Genomic DNA, 21,637 nt, shown 5'->3' on the forward strand with positions numbered 1-21,637 from the left:
CACATGTAACAGGTGCTTCACTAAATCGAAGCCTTCCACCTCCCAGCCCTTCAAATATATGCAAAATACAATCTTTGCCCACTACCCCTCACCTACTCTTCATCTCATTCTCTTCCTCTCTCTCTCTCTCTGCCAAAGTTCTTATTTATAATCTAGCAGAGGGTATATAAACAGGAAATGATTTGCATTTATTTTTAGAAACCAGTGTAAAACAATGGAGTATACCCCTGGCTACTTAAGTGCTGACAAACTCGACATTCCTAAAAACAGCAAACACATATTGAGTGATCATTCATGCCAGGCATGGTGCTAGGCATGGAGTATTCACTAGTAAGTGAAACATCTTCCCTCCCTGATGGAGTTCAGTTTAGTGAACTGAATGGTGAAGAAGCAATGAATATATAATTGAAAAATATGTTCAGTGCCCATAAAGAAATGATCAGGTGCAATGATGGAGACTAATGAAAGGGCAGGTGGGATACTTAGTTTAGGAAGGATGGCCTTTCTGAGGTGACATTTAAACTGAAACCTGAAAGATGAGAAGCTAGATGTGTAAAGAACAAGAGCAAGTGTCTTCAAGACAGTGGAATCAGCATGTCCAGCGAGGCAATCAGGAGCTAGAAGTGTTTGAGGAGGAGTTCTGGCAGTGTCAGCAAGATGGAGGGGCTGCCATCGGGTAAAAATCCAGTTTCTTACCATGGCCTCAATGTCCCCCCTAAACTGCTCCTGTCCCACCCTGCACCCCCCCACATATCCTCCCCAGGTGTCCACATCACCTAGTCTTTCTGTCCTTTATGTGCTGGTCTCACTCCCACCTCAAGAATGAGAGGTTTGCTGCATTTGCTGTTCTTCTGTCTAGAACGCTCTGCCTGGATGATTCTCATAGCTTCTGGCCCCAGTGGTCAGTAAGGCCTCAGATCAAGTGTCATCTCTGGAGAGAGATCGCTAATTACCATCCCTCACCCAACATTAACTTTTGGTGGTTTTTTCCTCTTCCCATCCCTCACCACTATGAAACGTTATTTCGTTGATTGTTTGAAGTTTGTTTTTTTTGTTTGTTTGTTTTATACTCTCCCCTAAAATAGAAGTCCCATGAGTTTATATTTCTTATTGCTATAACCTAGACACATATCTAGACTATAAATGAAACTCAAATAGTACTTGTTGAATTTACAATGAATGAAATAAAGCTTAAAGAGGTAAGGCGAGGTATTAGAAAAGAACTAACCAAATTGTGTGAGAGTAAGGACTTCCTGGAAGAGGTATGTTTTCAGTTATAAAAATCAAAGGGGCAAGAGAGCGAAGGTGGCGTGCAGGTAACAAACAAGAATTGTGGAAATCACTCGTTCATCCCCGTCCTTTTTCACTAGATTAGGAACACCTTTAGCACTGGACAGAGAAGGTGATGGCACCCCACTCAAATACTCTCATCTGGAAAATCCCATGGACGGAGGAACCTGGTGGGCTGCAGTGCATGCGGTAGCAAAGATTCGGACATGACTGAGCAACTGAATTGAACTGAACTGAGTGCTTCCTTGGTGGCTCAGATGGTAAAGAATCCGCCTGTAATGCAAGAGACCTGGGTTTGATCCCTGGGTTGAAAGATCCCTTGGAGGAGGTCATTGCAACCCACTCCAGTAATGCATCACTAGCTGCATATCAGCGCCACAGGCTTAAATGATATTTTGCATGCATGTGTGCCTGCTAAATCATCATTTAGCAGACATCTCAGACTCTTTGGTACCCCCATGGGCTATTGCCCATCACGTTCCCTTGCCCATGGGGTTTTGCCAGAAAGAATACAGGAGTGGGCAGCCCATCCCCATCTCTTTCCTCTTCTTCAAGCCCTGACAGTCTCTTTTCTTTACTTCACGTCCACACACACACACACACACACACACACACACACACACACACACACACACACACACTAGGAGAGAGTGGGGTGTATTAGATTTTAAGGCCGCTGTAACAAATTGCCATGAACTGGGTAGCTTAAAACAATGGGTATTTATTGTCTCACAGTTTTGGAGCCTCTACATCTGATATCAAGTCTTTGACACGACTGTGTTTCCCCTGAAATCTGTAGAGCAATCCTCACTTGCCTCTTCCTCAATTTTGGTGGCTGGCCAGCAGTCTTTGGTGTTCCTTGGCTGCAGGTGAACGACACCAATCTTTGCCTTTGCCATCAAACAGCCTTCTCCCCGTGTGTCTCTTCCTCCATTTGGCTGACTTCTTAGAAGGACACTAGTTATTTGATTAGGGGTCCACCTACTCCAGTATGGCCTCATTTGAACTTAATTACATCGGCAATGATCCTATTCTGAAAAAGTTCATATTGTTGAGTACTTTTTGTTAGGAATTCAACATATCTTTTGAGGAGTGCGAGAATATTCAACCAACAACAGATGGTAACCATGAGGAGAGCATCCCACAGAAACCAAAGACATTGCCTTGATTCCAGAATTTATTTCAAGAAGGAGTCCTACTACAGTGGGGGTAGAAGATCGAAGAATCTTGTTAAGTATGTATTCCCACCTACTATTTGGTTTCCTTATGGACTAACTGGGTTTGATTGACAGGTGTATGCTATCATGAGTTAATGATATTAAAAAAACTGAATGCCTTCATATAAAGGCTGAATGGCCCTGGATACAGGATAGCGGCCCTATCCTTTCTCGTAGTTTCCCCCTGCTATCCCGTTTGGAGAGAAATGTTGGTGTATAATTTTGATGAGCAAATGGGATAAGTGATTGTTGTGATGAGGCTGTCACTCTTTGCCAGAGAACTGTCTTTGATGTCTAAAGGATTACTTGGGACCTAGATGAAAGAGTCATAAAATAAAAAGCCTAACCAAGGGGATGAAGCTAGCATTTAGGAAATGCACACATTTTTCTGTATCTCCTCTTTTCCTTTGATCAAATGTGTACACATTATTAATAAAAAGAAATACAAATTTTAAAAAGACATGAAGAGGGAATGGTCAAATGAACCCTGCCATAGTGCATAAGAGAAAAAAAAATCTCAGCAATTTCACATCAGGCCCTTTGTTGAGATCCTATACAAGAACAGCAGGATGATTGGGATTCTTAAATGACAGTGGCTGAAATGGCTAATAAAAGCCTGCTAATGACACAGAATCAAATCACCAAACAAACCCATCTCAAAATCCAGTTTCTCTCGAAGGGAAGGGCATGAACTTTATGGTTGGCACTGTCTCTTAATGTAGGACCTTAGGCAAGTTACTTAATCTCTCTCAAGTTTGCTATGTATAAAACTAAGGATAACTACCTAGCAAGGCTGTAGTGACCATTAAGCCAAACGCAGGACACATGTAACAGGTGCTTCACTAAATCGAAGCCTTCCACCTCCCAGCCCTGCAAATATATGCAAAATACAATCTTTGCACACTACCCCTCACCTACTCTTCATCTCATTCTCTTCCTCTCTCTCTCTGCCAAAGTTCTTATTTATAGTCTAGCAGAGGGTATATAAACAGGAAATGACTTGCATTTATTTTTAAAAACCAGTGTAAAACAATGGAGTATACCCCTGGCTACTTAAGTGCTGACAAACTCGACATTCCTAAAAACAGCAAACACATATTGAGTGATCATTCATGCCAGGCATGGTGCTAGGCATGGAGTATTCACTAGTAAGTGAAACATCTTCCCTCCCTGATGGAGTTCAGTTTAGTGAACTGAATGGTGAAGAAGCAATGAATATATAATTGAAAAATATGTTCAGTGCCCATAAAGAAATGATCAGGTGCAATGATGGAGACTAATGAAAGGGCAGGTGGGATACTTAGTTTAGGAAGGATGGCCTTTCTGAGGTGACATTTAAACTGAAACCTGAAAGATGAGAAGCTAGATGTGTAAAGAACAAGAGCAAGTGTCTTCAAGACAGTGGAATCAGCATGTCCAGCGAGGCAGTCAGGAGCTAGAAGTGTTTGAGGAGGAGTTCTGGCAGTGTCAGCAAGATGGAGGGGCTGCCATCGGGTAAAAATCCAGTTTCTTACCATGGCCTCAATGTCCCACCTAAACTGCCCCGGTCCCCCGCCCCGCCCCCCCCACATATCCTCCCCAGGTGTCCACATCACCTAGTCTTTCTGTCCTTTATGTGCTGGTCTCACTCCCACCTCAAGAATGAGAGGTGTGCTGCATTTGCTGTTCTTCTGTCTAGAACGCTCTGCCTGGATGATTCTCATAGCTTCTGGCCCCCGTGGTCAGTCAGGCCTCAGATCAAGTGTCATCTCTGGAGAGAGATTGCTAATTACCACCCCTCACCCAACATTAACTTTGGTGGTATTTTCCTCTTCCCATCCCTCACCACTATGAAATGTTATTTCGTTGATTTTTTGAAGTTTGTTTTTTTTGTTTGTTTGTTTTATACTCTCCCCTAAAATAGAAGTCCCATGAGTTTATATTTCTTATTGCTATAACCTAGAACCATATCTAGACTATAAATGAAACTCAAATAGTACTTGTTGAATTTACAATGAATGAAATAAAGCTTAAAGAGGTAAGGCGAGGTATTAGAAAAGAACTAACCAAATTGTGTTAGAGTAAGGACTTCCTGGAAGAGGTATGTTTTCAGTTATTAAAATCAAAGGGGCAAGAGAGCGAAGGTGGCGTGCAGGTAACAAACAAGAATTGTGGAAATCACTCGTTCATCCCCGTCCTTTTTCACTAGATTAGGAACACCTTTAGCACTGGACGGAGAAGGTGATGGCACCCCACTCCAATACTCTCATCTGGAAAATCCCATGGACGGAGGAACCTGGTGGGCTGCATTGCCTGGGGTTGCTAAGAGTCGGACAGGGCTGAGCGAGTTCACTTTCAGTTTCATGCATTGGAGAAGGAAATGGCAACCCACTCCAGTGTTCTTGCCTGGAGAATCCCAGGGACCGGGGAGCCTGGTGACCTGCCATCTATGGGGTGGCACGGAGTCGGACACAACTGAAGCGATTTAGTAGCAGTGGCAGTTAGCGCTGAAGCCGCGTTTTACTAATCTTTCACCAGCGCCTGTCCCGGGACCTGGCACACAGATAGGGTTTTACACAATGACTGACTGTGAGGTGCGCAGAAGGGTCTATTAACTCGGCTGCGGTGCAGTTTGTGGCTGGCCACTAAGCTTGGCAGCACCCGTGCGAGGGAGCAGACGGCTTTGCGGAAGACGGCCTCGGCGGGTGGGGGTGGGGGGTGGGGTGGGAAGCGCCCCCCGCGCCTGCGCGTTATGGCGGGGAGCCGGCAGCGTCGGCGCGCGCCTGCGCAGTGCGGTCTTTCCCGCCTCCGACAAGATGGCGGCGGCCGAGTAGCGCGGGGGCGGGTTGTGGCCGCAGGAAGCCCGGCCGCTGCAGCGGGCCGAGGCGGGATGCTGTTCCCAGGGAGCGCCGTTGGCCACCGGTGAGGAAGGTCAAGCACAGAGCTGCCTTCCCGAGCCCCCCGGCGCCCCCTACGTACACCCCCGTCTGCTCGAGTGCGGTCGCCGCTTTGCCTACTTCGCTACCGCCCTGTGCTGTCGGGTCCGGAGCTCCGGCGGCGGCAGGGGCTGTGTCCGGCAGGAGAGGAAGCGCCCGTGCTTCTGTCCGCGGGGCGAGCGTCTGGCAGGTGGGTGAAGCTGCAAGCTTCGGTGTCTCCTCTTGGGGCAAAGCTTTCTTGGCTTTGCCCCGCCGTGGCTCAGACCCTGGTGGTGTTCAGCCAGAGTCCACCGCTGCTTTGTCTCCACGTCCCGCCCCCTCTCCGCGCCCCACTCCAGGCCTCCGGCTGGCCCCTGACTTTGCGTGCCCTCCATTCCCACGCAGGGGCCGGGGGTCGCAGCGCCGGCCGCCCTCCGCAACCTTTCCTGCCTCCTGCTGAAGCGTCAGCCCTTGCAAGCGGTCCCTCCTTCGCGTTAGGTGGGTGGGTCGTCTGCCTGTTTTAGTCACCTCCCCATCTTCCTGGTCTCGACCTTTTGCTTCCTTGAGAAGTCTTTTTAACTGTCTGGAAAGCTTTCCCAGGCTTATAGACTTACAGAGAAAAGCTTGCTATCCAGACGCCAGTGGATTTTGTTCATCTTGTCGGGGGGATCCAGCCCCCAGGAGACTTTGATGGTTTTGAGGAATGGTGCCAGTGACGGCAAGTGATTCTTCATCTAAATTAATCCTTTTCTGACTACAGCGAGTCTTCGGTCTCTAACCTTTTTTTGGAGGGGGGGGGGCAGACGGAGGGACATATGTATACTAGATCCAGGGAAAGAATTGAGAAGTGGTCCTGGTTTTAAAAGAAGGCTTTGTGAGGGTAAGAAATGTAATAGCCCAAGAAAGGATAAGCGATTTTAGTGATTCTTTTATTCACTGTTAGCTAAATCGTCCGTTGAAGCTTCACAATCTTGTGTTGTCCAAGCCCTTTGTTTTATTTGGAAAGGACTGAAATGGAGAAAACGCTTTTTAAACTTGAAACTTCTCAAATTTCTTGGGTTCTCAATTGTTACTAGTACTACTTGGCAATCTTTCTTGTACTTGATATTTTCTGCAAAATTTAGATTGTGCCAGTGTCATTTCTTCTTCATTTATTACTAGGGCAAGAGTAGTCAGAATTAATGGTGTAAAAAGTGCAAACTGAAGGAGGGATGTGGTAGTGGAGGTTGCCATGTCTGATTTTTCCCAATTTTTTCCTGTAATTGGATAATGTGTCAAGAGCAGCAGAATGGTGAAAAATGAAGCTATGAGTATAAATGGTAGTGTATCCACTGAGATTGCAATGGGTGGAGCTTTTAAAATTAAATTGAGTGATATCCTTTTTTTGAAGCCATGCTAGGTGCTCTCCAGAGTTTCTAAAGCACAGACTGTTGTTGCCTTATTGGAAATTTATGCTAAAAGTCTTTTAACAGGTGGGTTACAATTGGCCTGACAGATTTAACTTTTTGTTCTACCTCCTGACACACATCTGCCTTAACCTTTATTGTAGACTTTTAGCCTCTTGATGAATTTCTTAAATTTGGAGATAGAATTGTTCATTTTAAAAGGAGAGGAGATATTTTAAGTGTTTGATTCCTGTACGGGCAGATTCATTCACTTGTTTGTTGCTGTGCTATGCTAAGTCGCTTCAGTCACGTCCATCTCCTTGCAGTCTCCACAGGACAGCCAGACTCCTCTGTCCATGGGACTTCTCCAGGCACGAATATTGGAGCAGGTTGCCATTTCCTCCTCCACAGGACTTTCCCGACCTAGGGATCAGAGCCACATCTCTTCTGTCTCCTGCGTTGGCAGGTGGGTTCTTTACCACTAGCGCCACCAGGTAAGCCTGTTTGTTTCCTGCACCCGAGGACTGCGTGTTTTTACAGGCACTTGTCTCTCAATTCTGTGCTTTTAGCTGACGGGGTAGTGCTCAGCCCTAGGCAGTAGCTCATTGCCTGAGGCATTGTGTCAAGACCTGTCTGACCACAAACAAGCACTCTTCCACACTTATGGAACCCGTTTTCTCTCTCTCTTTCTTCCCCTCTTCCTGTCTTTAGGAACCCTCCCGTCTTTGTGTCTATTCATTCAATTCTTTAGCCTACTGCTCTTTTCATTTGCCTCCCCTAGTCACCAGGATCCCATGGTCATCAGTTTTTACCAGCCCATCATTGATACCTTAGAATACTTAACTTTATGTCAATTTATCTTTCTAGTGCCCAGTTCTGAACAGGCCTAATCACTATCTTGATCCCTGAAGGATACAAGAGACAGTTGTGTGAGGATTTTGGATTGTTTTCATACCAGTTAGTGTTCTGTTATCCTCCAGATCTATAATGTCGATTGTGAGGGGTTTTTTTGTCTTACTTCATGAAAGTGTTTATAGCAAATAACTTGATCTTTTCCTTTCCTGAGAAAAATCTCAAGCATCTGAGGTATAATCTTTTCTATCCTGATATCATTTCTTTATTTACTCTTCTCTGAAAAGAAGGAATTGTCCTTCCTTTTCTTCAAGAGCAACCTTCTCCAGATGTGTCCATGATCATCCCTCTTTATCTTTCTTTCTCAGTAATTATCCATGATCACTCCTTTTTAAGTTTTGCCCTCTCTAGCCTCCATGCATGCTTAAATATACCTTTGCCAGGGCTGCCAAACACCATGCTGTGTGCCGTGCAGCTCACAGAAGCCAGTCTGAATTTTGAGCCTGCTGTGCCACTGTATTTTTATTCTTTAATCCTAGGAGCCTGGTGTAGTTGTTGTTCAGTCGCTCAGTTGTGTCCAACTCTTTGCAACACCAAGAACTGCAGCATGGCAGGCTCCTCTGTCCTCCATTACCTCCTGGGGTTTGCTCAAATTTATGTTCATTGAGTCGGTGACACTACCTAGCCATCTCATCCTCTACCACCTCCTTCTCCTTTTGGCTTCAGTCTTTCCTAGCATCAGGGTCTTTTCCAGTGAGTTGGCTTTTCGCATCAGGTGGCCAAAGTATTGGCGCTTCAGCTTCAGCATCAGTGCTTCCAGTGAATATTCAGGGTTGATTTCCTTTAGGATTGGTTGATCTTCTTGCAGTCCCAGGACGCTTAAGAGCCTTCCCCAGCACCACAATTCTCAATTCTTTGACACTCAGTCTTTATGGTCCAACTCTCACATCCATACATGACCACTGGAAAAACCATAGCCTCGACTCGACGGACCTTTGTCGGCAAAGTGATGTCTCTGCTTTTTAGTATGTTGTTGAGGTTTGTCATAGCATTTCTTCCAAGGAGCAAGCATCTTTTAATTCCATGGCTGCAGTCACCATCCACAGTGATTTTGGAGCCCCAAAAAATAAAGGTCTGACACTGTTTCCACTGTTTCCCCATCTATTTCCCATGAAGTGATGGGACCAGATGCCATGATCTTAGTTTTCTGAATGCTGAGTTTCAAGCCAACTTTGTCATGCTCTTCTTTAACCCTTATCAAAAGGCTCGTTAGTTTCTCTTCACTTTCTGCCCTTAGAGTGATATCATCTTCATATCTGAGGTTATTGATATTTCTCCCAGCAGTCTTGATTCCAGCTTGTGCTTCATCCAACCCAGTGTTTCTCATGATGTACTCTGCATAGAAGTTAAATAAGCAGGGTGACAAGATACAGCTTTATTATAACTCTTTCCCAGTCAGTTGTTCAATGTCCGATTCTAACTTGCTTCTTGACCTGCATACAGGTTTCTCAGGAGGCAGGTAAGGTGGTCTGGTACTGGTGTTTCTTTAAGAATTTTCCACAGTTTGTTACGATCCACACATTCAAAGGCTTTAGCGCAGTCAATGAAGCAGAAGCAGACGTTTTTCTGGAATTCTGTTGCTTTCTCTATAATCGAACAAATGTTGGCAGTTTGCTCCCTGGTTCCTCTGCATTTTCAAAACCTAGCTTGTACATCTGAAAGTTCTAGGTTCACATTCTTTTGAAGCCTAGCTTGAAGGATTTTGAGCGTAACCTTTTTAGCATGTGAAATGAGTGCCATTGTATGGTAGTTTGAACATTCTTTGACATTACCTTTCTTTGGGATTGAAATGAAAACTGTGAACTTTTTCAGTCTTGTAGCCACTACTGAGTTTTCCAAATTTGTTGACATATTGAGTGCAACACTTTAACAGCATCATCCTTTAGAATTTCAAATAGCTCAACTGGGATTCCGTCACCTCCACTAGCTTTGTTGGTAGTAATGTTCCCTAAGGCCCCCTTGACTTCACGCTCCAGGATGTCTGGCTCTGGGTGAGTGACCACAGTGACTGGTGTACTGTTCTCTGTGTATTAGTGCCACCTCTTCTTGATATCTTTTCCTTCTATTAGGTGCGTACCATTTCTGTCCTTTATGGTGTCCATCCTTGCATGAAATGTTCCCTTGATGCCTCCAGTTTTCTTGAAGAGATCTCTAGTCTTTCCCATTGTGTTGTTTTCTTTGCATTGTTCACTTAAGAAGGGTTTCTTATCTCTTCTTGGTATTCTCTGGATCTCTGCACTCAGTTGAGTATATCTTTCCCTTTCTCCCTTGCCTTTCACTTCTCTCCTTTCCTCAGCTCTTTCTAATGTCTCCTCAGACAATCACTTAAGCTTCTTGCATTTCTTTTTCTTGGACTAGTTTGGTCACTGCCTCCTATACAATGTTACGAACCTCTTTCCAGTGATGAACCTCGTATATAAACTCATATAAAACATATGAATCTCTTTCAATAAACTCATATATGAACCTCTTTCAGTTTTACGAATCTGGTAGACACTTTCTCTACCAGATCTCATCTCGAATCCATTTGTCACCTCCACTGTATAATCATACGGGATTTAATTTAGGTCGTATCTAAATGACCTAGTCGTTTTCCCTACGTTCTTCACTTTAAACCTGAATTTTGCTATTAGGAGCTCACGACCTGAGCCACAGACAGCTCCAGGTCTTCTTTTTGCTGTCTGTGTAGAGCTTTTCCATCTTCAGCTGCAAAGAACATAATCTGATTTTGGTATTGACCATCTGGTGATGTCCGTGTGTATAGCTGTCTCTTGGTTGTTGGAAAAGGGTGTTTGCTATGACCAGCGTGTTCTTTTGACAAAACTCTGTTAGCCTTTGCCCTGCTTTTGCCCTCCAAGGCAAAACTTGCCTATTATTCTGGGTGTCTCTTGGCTTCCTATTTTGTATTCCAATCCCCTGTGATGAAAAGGACATCCTTTTTTTTTTTTTTTTGGTGTTTGTTCTAGAAGGTGTAGTTCGAGAACTACAGCAGTTCTACTTCATAGAACTGTTCAGCTTCAGCTTCTTTGGCATTAGTGGTTGGGGCAGAGACTTAAGATAACACTGATATTGAACAGTTTGCCTTGGAAATGAACTTAGATTATTTTTTTTTTTCCTGAGGTTGCTCCCAAGTACTGCATTTAGAACTCTTGTTGACTTTTAAGGGCTACTTCCTTTCTCCTAAGGGATTCTAGGCCACAGTAGTAGACATAACAGTCATCTGAATTAAATTCGCCCATTCTCATCCATATTAGTTCAGTGATTCCTAAGATGTTCATTCTTGCCATCTGCTTCACCACATCCGATTTGCCTTGATTCACGGACCTGCCGTTCCAGGTTCCCATGCAAAAAAAGAGCAATAGCTCTTTACAGCGTCGGACTTGACTTTAACCATCAGACACATCCACACAACTGAGCGTCATATCCGCTTTGGTCCAGCCACTTCATTCTTTCTGGAACTAACGACTGCCCTCCACTCTTCCCCAGGAGCATATTGGACACCTTTTGATTGTGGTGCTCATCTTCGGTGTCTTATTTTTCTGCCTCATGCTGTTCGTGGGGTTCTCGCAGCAGGACTGCTGGAGTGGTTTGCCGTTCCCTCCTCCAGTGGGCCACGTTTTGTCGGAACTCTTCACCAGGACCCGTCTGTCTTGGCTGGCCCTGCACGGCATGGCCCATGGCTTCACTGAGTTACACAAGCCCCTTCACCACGACGAGTCTGTGATCCATGAAGGGGTATAGTAGGAAGGACATTTACTTTTAAGCTTCAAAGATCTGATTTTGAAGTCTACTGAAACCAGTTACTGTCTGTGTGGCTGTGGGCAACTTACTACTCAGGCTGTGTTCTTTGTCTGTAAAGTAGAATGTTATACGAGGAAGACATGGCAACCCAATGCAGTATTCTTGTTGGAGAGTCAGCATAGACAGAGGAGCTTGGTGGGCTGTAGTCCATGGGGTCACAAAGAGTCGGACAAGACTGAGCGACTAAGGACACCACAGAATGTTATACTTACCTCACAGAGTTGTAATCGACGGAGTTTAACACACGTTACATGTCTTTCCAAGGGTTTGGTGCATTATGGAGTTCTTAAAAGTGTAAATTATTCTTTCCTTTGCACTCTGACTTCCCTTACCATCGCAGCACCGAAATTGGTTTTTAAAAAGTCATCTTGATGATCTAATTACCAAAGCTAACGGCCTTATCTCAATCATCCAGGTTTTCTTAGACCACTTCTGAAATATACTCCATAGGAATGAAATGATCTGATTTCTTGTTTCTTGGCTTTATAGTTCCTGATTCTCTTACGTCTGAAAGTTTCTTTACATTCCCTGCAGTGTCTCGATTTTGCTCTTTCCCCTAAACATAGCTGTTTCCTGTATCAGTTAGGATGCAAATAGGATTTAAAAACAGAAGAAGTGTATTAGCTCAGGTAATTGGCAAAGGCATAGGTAGGATTAGTTTAAAGGGCAATTTGTGCATAAGCTTGGCTTTGCTCAGTCCTCAGTCCTCAGTCAGCACAGAGGTTCTGTGTTTCCGTTTCCTCTAAACTGCCCTCCCATTTGGGTTCCTGCTCAGACTGGCTTCCCCTCTAGATTGAATCCAAGTGCTTTCCATCTTTATCTGTAGTGTGGCGACCTTTGTGCTCAGGTTTATCCTTTCATAGTTGCATGTTTCTCTTTCTGCTCCAGGCATCACATTCTGACACAACCACCAAAGACGGGAGGAAGTTTGCCCTCTCATCTCTTGATGAAGCAAGTAAACCTTTTACAGAAAGCCTGTATCAGATTTCATTTTGGCCTTATTACTTATGCCCTAGTTGCAAGGGGACTAGAAAAACCAATATCTAGCATTTCAGTCTAGGAAGAAATTAAATGAATGGCTACAGGGAAGATAACCAACATTGTCAGTGACATATATTGATAATATTGTATGGAGAAGTAAGCTTAAATGAATGAGAATTTTCAGATAGTAGTGGCATTCTTAAAGCACTGCTTATCTCAAGAGCAGGTATAAGCTGTGCTTAGGACTGAATCAGTCATTTAGATAGTCATGAATGACTAATTAAAATGGATTACTATATAAAATTAGTATATTTGAGTGGTATATCCCAGTTCTTTTAAGGTTGTTGTTAAGAACATTTACGCGTGCACTGTGAGGAATGGATACAGGTAGCAACTAACAGGGAATAGACCTGTGGTTCTTCTTGAAGATGAGTGGTGTTTGGAAATCTGTGGGTCTGGTAGAGACGAGATATACCAAGTGTCCTGTGATGTTTGCCCGCAAAACAAGAATTGTCCCTTCCAGAATACCAATAGTGCCCCTGTACACTGAAAAAACAAATGCTTTGGTTTTTTCCAAAGAATTCGCTGAGATTCCTCTGTATACTTATATTGCAAGTGACAGAAAACCAAATTCAGACTGGCTACACAGTAAAGGGCATGATTAGGTCTTGTCCTTGAACTTCATCTGGGGCTTCATCCAGTCTGAAATCATCAAGGACTTGGCTTAGTTTCTCTGGTCCTGCTCTGGCATTCCTCTTGTTTTGGTTTCGCTCTCAAGCGAGCTTATCTCATGGTAGCAAATTACTGTAGCACTTTCAGACTTAATACTCTCATTTCATATGTAAAGTAAAATGAAGCATATCTTTTGTTATTTGGTTTTGCAAGTGTTTGTTGAATGTCATCACTGTTGAAACTTCCCTGAACACCTGCCCCTAAAAGTGGATTACTTCCTCTGTTATGTTACAACTTCACAGAACTCTGTTGCATGCCATGTTCTATGGTTATTATGCTCATATGTCTCATGCATTAACTTGCCTTAATTGTCTGTGTGTTCTTAATGTGTAGAATACTCTCTGACTTAGTGGTACACAGTAACCATTTATGGATGAATGAGAGGAAGGAAGGATATGGAAAGGGGCAGAGAAACATAAGAAGTCCCCATTCCTTCCTGTTACTGAACCCTGAATTGTGAACGTTGTACTCCTACCACCAAAGTATGTGTGTCATGCTCTTGTGATTGAGAATGAATTCATTTGAAAGCTTTACTGAATTCTAGTAGTGTTCCATCATTATTTTCTCAGCAAAACTAAAACCAGTTACCATCTTTTGTTCTTTCAACAAGTATTTTTGAAAGCCTGCTATTGGCAGTCATGTGACACAATGGTAAACAAAGTAGAGCTGTGCTTCCTGAGCTTAAATATCAGCGAGGGGCATAGACATTATTCATGTGTGCACACTCAGTCGCACACACACGTCAGGGAGCTCACAGGTTTTGAAGCAGAATAAGATAGATTCAGGGGATTAAAAAGTAACAGGATACTGTAATACTTCAGGTAGTTTGGTGAGAAAAGGCTTTTTGAGAAGCCCTTTTCTGAGTGAAGTGGATTAAGCCATGGAACTATCTGGAAGGAAATGTTCGGGTAGAGCAAGCAGCAGCTTCTAACGTGGAAATGTCCTTGGCATGTTGGAAGAGCAGCATGTGGGAGGCCGTGGCTGAAGCGGGGGTGGGGGGTGTGTGGCAGGGCAGGTCAGAGGGTAGGTGTGGGCAGGGTAGACCAAGGGGAGTTCTGAAGGTCATTTAAGGACTTGATTTTATTAGCTAGAAAGTCTGGAGAAGGCAATGGCACCCCACTCCATTACTCTTGCCTGGAAGATCCCATGGATGGAGGAGCCTGGTGGGCTGCAGTCCCTGGGGTCGTGAAGAGTCAGACACGACTGAGCGACTGCTCTTTCACTTTTCACTTTTGTGCTTTGGAGAAGGAAATGGTAACCCACTCCAGTGTTCTTGCCTGGAGAATCCCAGGGATGGGGGAGCCTGGTGGGCTGCCGTCTATGGGGTTGCACAGAGTTGGACACGACTGAAGCGACTTAGCAGCAGCAGCAGCTAGCTAGAAAGTCACTCAGTCGTGTCTGACCTTTGTGACCCCATGGACTGTACCAGGTCTCCCACATTGCAGGCGGATTCTTTATCAGCTGAGCCACAGGGAAGCCTCAAGGGAACTTCCCTGGTGGCTCAGATGGTAAAAGCATCTTCTTGCAATGCAGGAGACCCGGCTTTGATCCCTGGGTGGGGAAGATCCTCTGGAGAAAGAAACAGCAACTCTCTCCAGTACTCGTGCCTGGAAAATTCCGTGGATGGAGGAGCCTCGTAGGCTACAGTCCATGGGGTCGCAAAGAGCTGGACACAGCTGAGTGGCTTCACTTTCACTTTTCACTTTCTAGCCAGAAAATTGGAGATGATATATCTTTGGAAATCTAATTATTATTTTTAAGTTATATTATTTTAAGTACTAATTATGATTAAAGTTCTCTCTGTGCTAAGTAACTAGCATATGATAGACTTAACACAATTTAAATGTTAAATAATTTATCTGAATAAAATGGTACTGAGATAAAAGTTGAAATTTTAAAGTTACCCTTTGAAGGAACTTCTTAAAATATTTAGGGTACTTTACTTAGGTTTGTGATTATTTTCTTCAGCTCTTATGTACCCCATTACTAAAGTTTTCTGTAGTCATTAAAGAAAATTCAGGAAATGCAGAAGTACAGATGACATTCATAAGCTCAACATATGAAGAAAACCAGTTGAGTTTTCGTCTCTCCCAACCCTTCCCTCCCGCTTTCAGTACCCTCTGTCCCTCTCTTCTTCCCTCTGTCTTTCACTTTCTTCTTTGTGCCTATGACTTTTTCCCCCTGTTACAGTGTAAACATGTGTATATGTCTAATTTTTTAAAAATTAGGTTATATTCATTTCTTGGAATATTTGATAAATCTTATTTTTATTGACTGTATAATCCCATTGTAAAAATTATTTTTCTTAATTGTTTCCTGGAGTTGGTTATTTAGTTTAGGTTTTCTATTTTATCATCATGTGGGCAGTGAATGTCTTAACACATGGATTTTTTTCTCTTTGTCTTTTTCCTTAGAATGGAATGATTGGCACTGGAGTAATGTAATGGAATAAGGTTTCATCTTAGACATTGTTAAGGTTCATGATACATGTTGCCACATTGTACCATGTCTTGTAAGCCCAATAAATGTTAACTGGTTTGAAAGTAACGGTAGCTGGGTGGTGGTGGGGAGGTGAGGACCTACGGAGTTGCCAAGCTTGAGTGATAGGCTAGGTTAGCCTTTTATTTCCAAATATTTCTTTCTTTTTTATCTTTAATATATATTTCAAGGTGTATATAAAAGCACCATGGAGAACTTTACATGTTACTGCAAACACACAAACACACATGAACTTATTGCTCAGGTCAAGACGCACAGCGCTGCCGCCACCCCAGAGCTCCTGCCCTTCTGGTTCCCGGTCTCCAAGAGGAAGCTTTCAGCATTTCCCTCCAGGCCTGTTTGCTCAAGTTCGTTTTGTTTTGTTTCTGTGAAACCCTTCATCATGTTTAAAGAAGTTCCCTTCTGTACCGGTTTACTAAGAATTTTGTGTTTTGTTCTGTTTGTTTGAATTTAATGCTTTTTTTGTTGTTGTTGCAGCTTTTCATTACTGTATGACTTTTCTCCTTCACTATGTTAATATATTGAATTACATATTATTTAAAATCTTAAACCTAACCTGATTTCTGAGGTAAACCTAATTTGGTTTTACAGTATTACTCTTTTTATGTATTTCTGGATTCAGTTTGATATTCTGTTAATAGTTTTGTATCAGTGAGGTGGCCTATATTGTCCTTGTCAGGATTTGAAATCAGCGGTTATCTCATACTAGCCTTATAAAATGAGCTGACCCTCATTTTCTATTCTGAAAAAGTTTAAGTAGGACTGAATTGTTCCATTAAATTTCTGTGAGAATCTGGCCGAGAAGCCATCTGGGCTGGTAATTTTCTTTGTGGAAAGATTTTTAATTACTCCTTTGATTTTTAATTTTTAACCTTCTCAGATTTTCTGTTGATTATTTTGGTAGTTTTCCCCCTAAGAAGTTGTCCTTTTCATCTAAACTTTTTAAATTTACTAGCATAAAATTATTTATAATAAATATTAGTATCCGTTTAATGGTTGCAGTAAAGAATTATCTTACTGTATCTGTTATAGGCTAAAACTACCTTCTGTTTTTCCTCATTCAGTCTCCCTGGGAATTTAGTAGTCATTCAAAGGAACCAAATTTTGAATCTTGCTGATTCCTTTTCTTTTTATTATATATTTGTTCTCTATTGCATTGATTTCCACTCTTTATTTCCTTCCTTCTACTTTTTGGGATTTACTTTTTTGTTCTTTTGCTAACTTCTTGTAGATCACTACTTTTCAGCATTTCTCCCTTTTAAATATATGCATTTAAGGCTGAGCATTTCCCTCTAAGTACTGTTTCAGCTAGCAACATTACTCAAATTTTAATATATAGTACTTTTATAATTCACTTTAAAATGGTTTCTAATTTTCACTGGTATCTACTTTAACACTTGGATAATTTGAATGTATTATATTTCTCGATTTCTGAACACATGGAGATTTTCTAGTTGTTTTCAAATGTCTTTTATTTCTAACAACATAAGGTATGTCATCAGAGAACGCTTAACAACATAGCAATGTCATCAGAGAACAATCTCAGTGTTTCAAAGGTCTGTGATTTCAGACCTTTAACATTTGAGATCTGCACTGTGGCCCCAGTATATTATTTTTTCCCTATAGCTATTGAATGTGGTGTTCTAATATATTTACATTGGATCTTGCTGGTTAATTCCGTATTTCAAATCTTCAGGGTCATAAGTGACCTTTTGTTTGCTTGTATCAATTACACAGACAAGAGTGTATTAAAATATCCCATTTACCACTGTAGATATTTCCCCTTGTATTCTCTCAGCTTTTGCTTTATTTATTTGAGACATTGCTAGTAGATGAACATATATATATACACTGTGCTTGGTTGCTCAGTCATGTCTGACGCTTTGCAACCCTTTAGACTGTAGCCCTCCGAACTCCCCTGTCCTTGTGATTTTTTAGGCAAGAATACTGGAGTGGGTTGCCATTTCCTTCTCCAGGGGATCTTCTCGACCCAGGGATTGAACCCACATCTCCTGTGTCTCATGCGTTGCCAGCAGATTCTTCCCCTGCTGAGCCATCAGGGAAGCCTAGTATTTGGATAGAAATGTGTAATAGTTATATCTGCTTAGTGACTTACTGTTACGAAGTATTCCACTTTTATTCTGAAAGTGCTTTTTGCATGAAGGTCTAGTTTGTCTGGGATTGATATAACAACACCAGTTTTCTTTTTATTGTTTTCTAAGGCTGATCTACATACGTGGTTTTAAAAAATCATATTCTGTGCTCGCTTCGGCAGCACATATACTAAAATTGGAACGATACAGAGAAGATTAGCATGGCCCCTGCGCAAGGATGACACGCAAATTCGTGAAGCGTTCCATATTTTTAACGGACCACCAGCCCAGGTGGGATGCATGAATCAGGTGCTCTTGCCTGGTGCACTGGGAGGACCCTGAGGAGTGGGGTGGGGAGGGAGGTGGGAGGGGGGATCGGGATGGGGAATACGTGTAACTATATGGTTGATTCATGTCAATGTATGACAAAACCCACTGAAATGTTGTAAAGTGATTGGCCTCCAACTAATAAAATAATATTTAAAAAAAAATAAAAAAAAAAATAAAAAATCATATTCTGCTTTTATGTTATCAAAGCCTGATTGTTTCTTGTCGTATCATCTTGGGTGTTTCTAGCATTGTAACATGTAACTTGCTTCAAATGTAGGCACTAATAAGATACTGAGATAATGTCTTACTTGGTTGAATTTAAAAAGTAATGAGCATGATTTTGAATAAGTACTGAAGTTGTTTTAGGTTTCTCTTATTTTAAACATTAAAAAATGTAGTTTTGTCAGGAAGAGACTTAAAGATTTATATTCTTGAGCAGATATTACCGGCGTGCAGTATACATATCAAAACCTGCAAGAGAAAACGAAATGAAAATAAATATGCTGTCCCTGTCTCTTCCCTGGTGGCTTAGACGGAAAAGAACCTGCCTGCAATGCAGGAGACCCTGCTTCAGTTCCTGGGTTGGGAAGACACCCTGGAAAAGGAATGGCAACCCACTCCAGTATTCTTGTCTGGAGAATTTCCTGCACAGAGGAGTCTGGTGGGCTATAGTCCATGGGGGTCACAGAATCAGACACAACTGAACGACTCACACTTTGACTTTTCATCCCTGTCTCTCTTAGTTACACATGTCCCCTTCACAGAAGCAATCACTGTGTGATTAACACAGGTAACAGTGTAATCACTGTGACCAGTTTCTTGATTAGCTTTTCACACTGTAGTCCACAGAAACCCAAATTTTGCAAATTCAGCTTGTTAGGTGGGCAAATATATACACTACTGTGGTAAACTCTAATTTGTGTCTTCATCACAAGGTAGCATTCTAGAACATGCATTTTAAATCATAATGATAACTCTCATTCAAGCTCCAGAACAGTTTTTTTTTTTACTTCAAAAGTTACAAAGCAGATACTGGAAGAGGATAAACAGCTTTCTGCTTCAGTCTGATTAGCCAGTCTTTCAGTTTCGAAATCCTACTGGTTTGGGCTTTAACAGAAGTGGTCCCGTGGTTAAGATAATTGGGGAAATTCTGACAAGGATGGCTCATTTGCTAGTTATTCAAGGGGGTGGTTAGGAGGAATTTCTGTTATGGATTACAGTAAGGTGAAAGAATCTGTGTATTTTGCTTATTCTCTGTCTACATGAGCAACAAGTGCTGAGTAGGGCTAGAGGATCGGCTTCCGGGGTCATTCACTCACTCATCTGGCTGGCAAGTTGGTAGTCATTGTAAGGACACTCAGGTAACCTTATGGAAAGGCCATCCTGGGACCCAAATGTTGACCTTTCCATAAGGTTACCTGAGTGGCCTGAGTGTCCTGATAACCCAGAGGCTGGCTCCACAGTAAGCAATCCAAGGGACCAGGGTAGAAGCCACAGTGTCTTACAGTGACGTAGCCTCAGAAGTCACACGCTTCTGCAATGTTTTATTGGTCACTCATGTGTGCTTAGTCATGTTCAATTCTTTGTGACCCTGTGAACAGTAGCCCAGCAGGCTCCTTTGCTCTTGGGATTCTCCAGGCAAGAATACTGGAGTGGGTTGCCATGTCCTCTTCCAGGGGATCTTCTGACCCAGGGACCGAATTCGAGTCTCCTGCGTCTCCTGCATTGGCAGGTGGATTCTTCACCGCTGAGCCACTGGGAAGCCACTGGTCACTCAGGTCAGCTCTGTTCAGCATAGGTGAACACTGTGCTAAAGCTTGCATATCAGAATTTAAAGATTTTTAAGGATAGTCTTTGAAAGTGGCTCTGGTGCCACTCCCCATTTAAATAAGCATTGGATCAGCGATCTTACAACTGCTGTTTTTGGTAATCTCAAGGTGAATTTATTCAAAAAAGTAATGCTTTTAGGGTGCTGCATACTTTTCTATTATGCATTGCTCAGGAAAATGCCTGTTTGATTGCCAACGTTTTCACAGTGATTTATTTTTTGTTGTATTTGATGCCTGATAAGAACAACATTCACGTAATCTGGGAATATCTAAAGAATTAGTATTCTGGCTTCCTCTTAGAAATTGTAGAATACATCCTCGAGCTTTAATGTGGTGCTGAGATCTTGCCTGCCTTATCTATTGATGTTACTGCTTTAATCTAGCCATTGGATCCAGGTGTCATTCAGAACCCTCACTGTATATAGGGCATTTTTATTCAGAAAATAATGAATTCTGACTATACTCTTCACAAAATAAGGTGGTGTGAGTGGTAAAGAACCCACCTGCCAGGGCAGGATATGTAAGATACGTAGGTTCAATCTCTGGGTTGGGAAGATCCCCTGGAGGAGGACATGGCAACCCACTCCAGCATTCTTGCCTGGAGAATCCAATGGGCAGAGGAGCCTGGTGGGTTACTGTCCATAGGGTCGAAAGAGTCAGACGCGACTGAAGTGACTTAGCACATACATACTCAGGCTGCTGTAATAGTGTGGAAGAGCAAGGCTGCCCCTGTAAGAGAAGAAAAAAAAATTGTCCCTGTATTCTTTGTGACAGAAATCTTCAGAGGAGTAGGTATTTGAAGATTTAAATCTCATAGGGAGAGGGCCAGGAAATTTGTGAATCAGGTATCTGTTTATTTTAAATGTATCCAAGTGAAATATCAGATAGATAGTTGGATATTCACAGAAGAGGGTTAGGATTTAAATTCGAGATTTAACATCATTCAGTTCAGTTCAGTCACTCAGTCGTGTCCGACTCTTTGCGACCCCATGAACTGCAGCACGCCAGGCCTCCCTGTCCATCGCCAACTCCTGGAGTCCACCCAAACCCATGTCCATCGAGTCAGTGATGCCATCCAACCATCCCATCCTCTGTCTTCCCCTTCTCCCCCTGCCCCCAATCCCTCCCAGCATCAGGGTCTTTTCCAATGAGTCAACTCTTTGCATGAGGTGGCCAAAGTACTGGAGTTTCAGCTTCAGCATCAGTCCTGCCAATGAACAGCCAGGACTGATCTCCTTTAGGATGACCTGGTTGGATCTCCTTGCAGTCCAAGGGGCTCTTCAGGAGTCTTCTCCAACACCACAGTTCAAAAGCATCAATTTTTCGGCGCTCAGCTTGCTTTATAGTCCGACTCTCACATCCATACATGACCACTGGAAAAACCATAGCCTTGACTACGCGGACCTTTGTTGGCAAAATAATGTCTTCTTTTTAATAGGCTGTCTAGGTTGGCCATAACTTTCCTTCCAAGGCGCAAGCGTCTTTTAATTTCATGGCTGCAATCACCATCTGCAGTGATTTTGGAGCCCCCCAAAATAAAGTCAGCCACTGTTTCCACTGCTCCCCCATCTATTTGCCATGAAGTGATGGGACCAGATGCCATGATCTTAGTTTTCTGAATGTTGAGCTTTAAGCCAACTTTTTCACTTTCATCAAGAGGCTCTTTAGTTCTTC

General features: G+C 42.8%; 1 long non-coding RNA gene and 1 other non-coding gene across 2 annotated transcripts; both read left to right on the forward strand.

Moving 5' to 3' along the window:
• The first annotated feature begins 5,296 nt into the window (after positions 1–5,296).
• On the forward strand, positions 5,297–18,144 carry LOC136155302 (uncharacterized). Its single transcript, XR_010660764.1, has 3 exons — positions 5,297–5,612; positions 7,113–7,280; positions 17,934–18,144. It is a non-coding gene; the product is annotated as an uncharacterized lncRNA (long non-coding RNA).
• On the forward strand, positions 17,971–18,077 carry LOC136155306 (U6 spliceosomal RNA). Its single transcript, XR_010660768.1, has one exon. It is a non-coding gene; the product is annotated as a U6 spliceosomal RNA (small nuclear RNA).
• Positions 18,145–21,637: the final 3,493 nt, after the last annotated feature.

The sequence above is a fragment of the Muntiacus reevesi genome, unplaced genomic scaffold (assembly GCF_963930625.1).
Source record: "Muntiacus reevesi unplaced genomic scaffold, mMunRee1.1 SCAFFOLD_138, whole genome shotgun sequence".
Classification (NCBI taxonomy): Eukaryota; Metazoa; Chordata; class Mammalia; order Artiodactyla; family Cervidae; genus Muntiacus; species Muntiacus reevesi.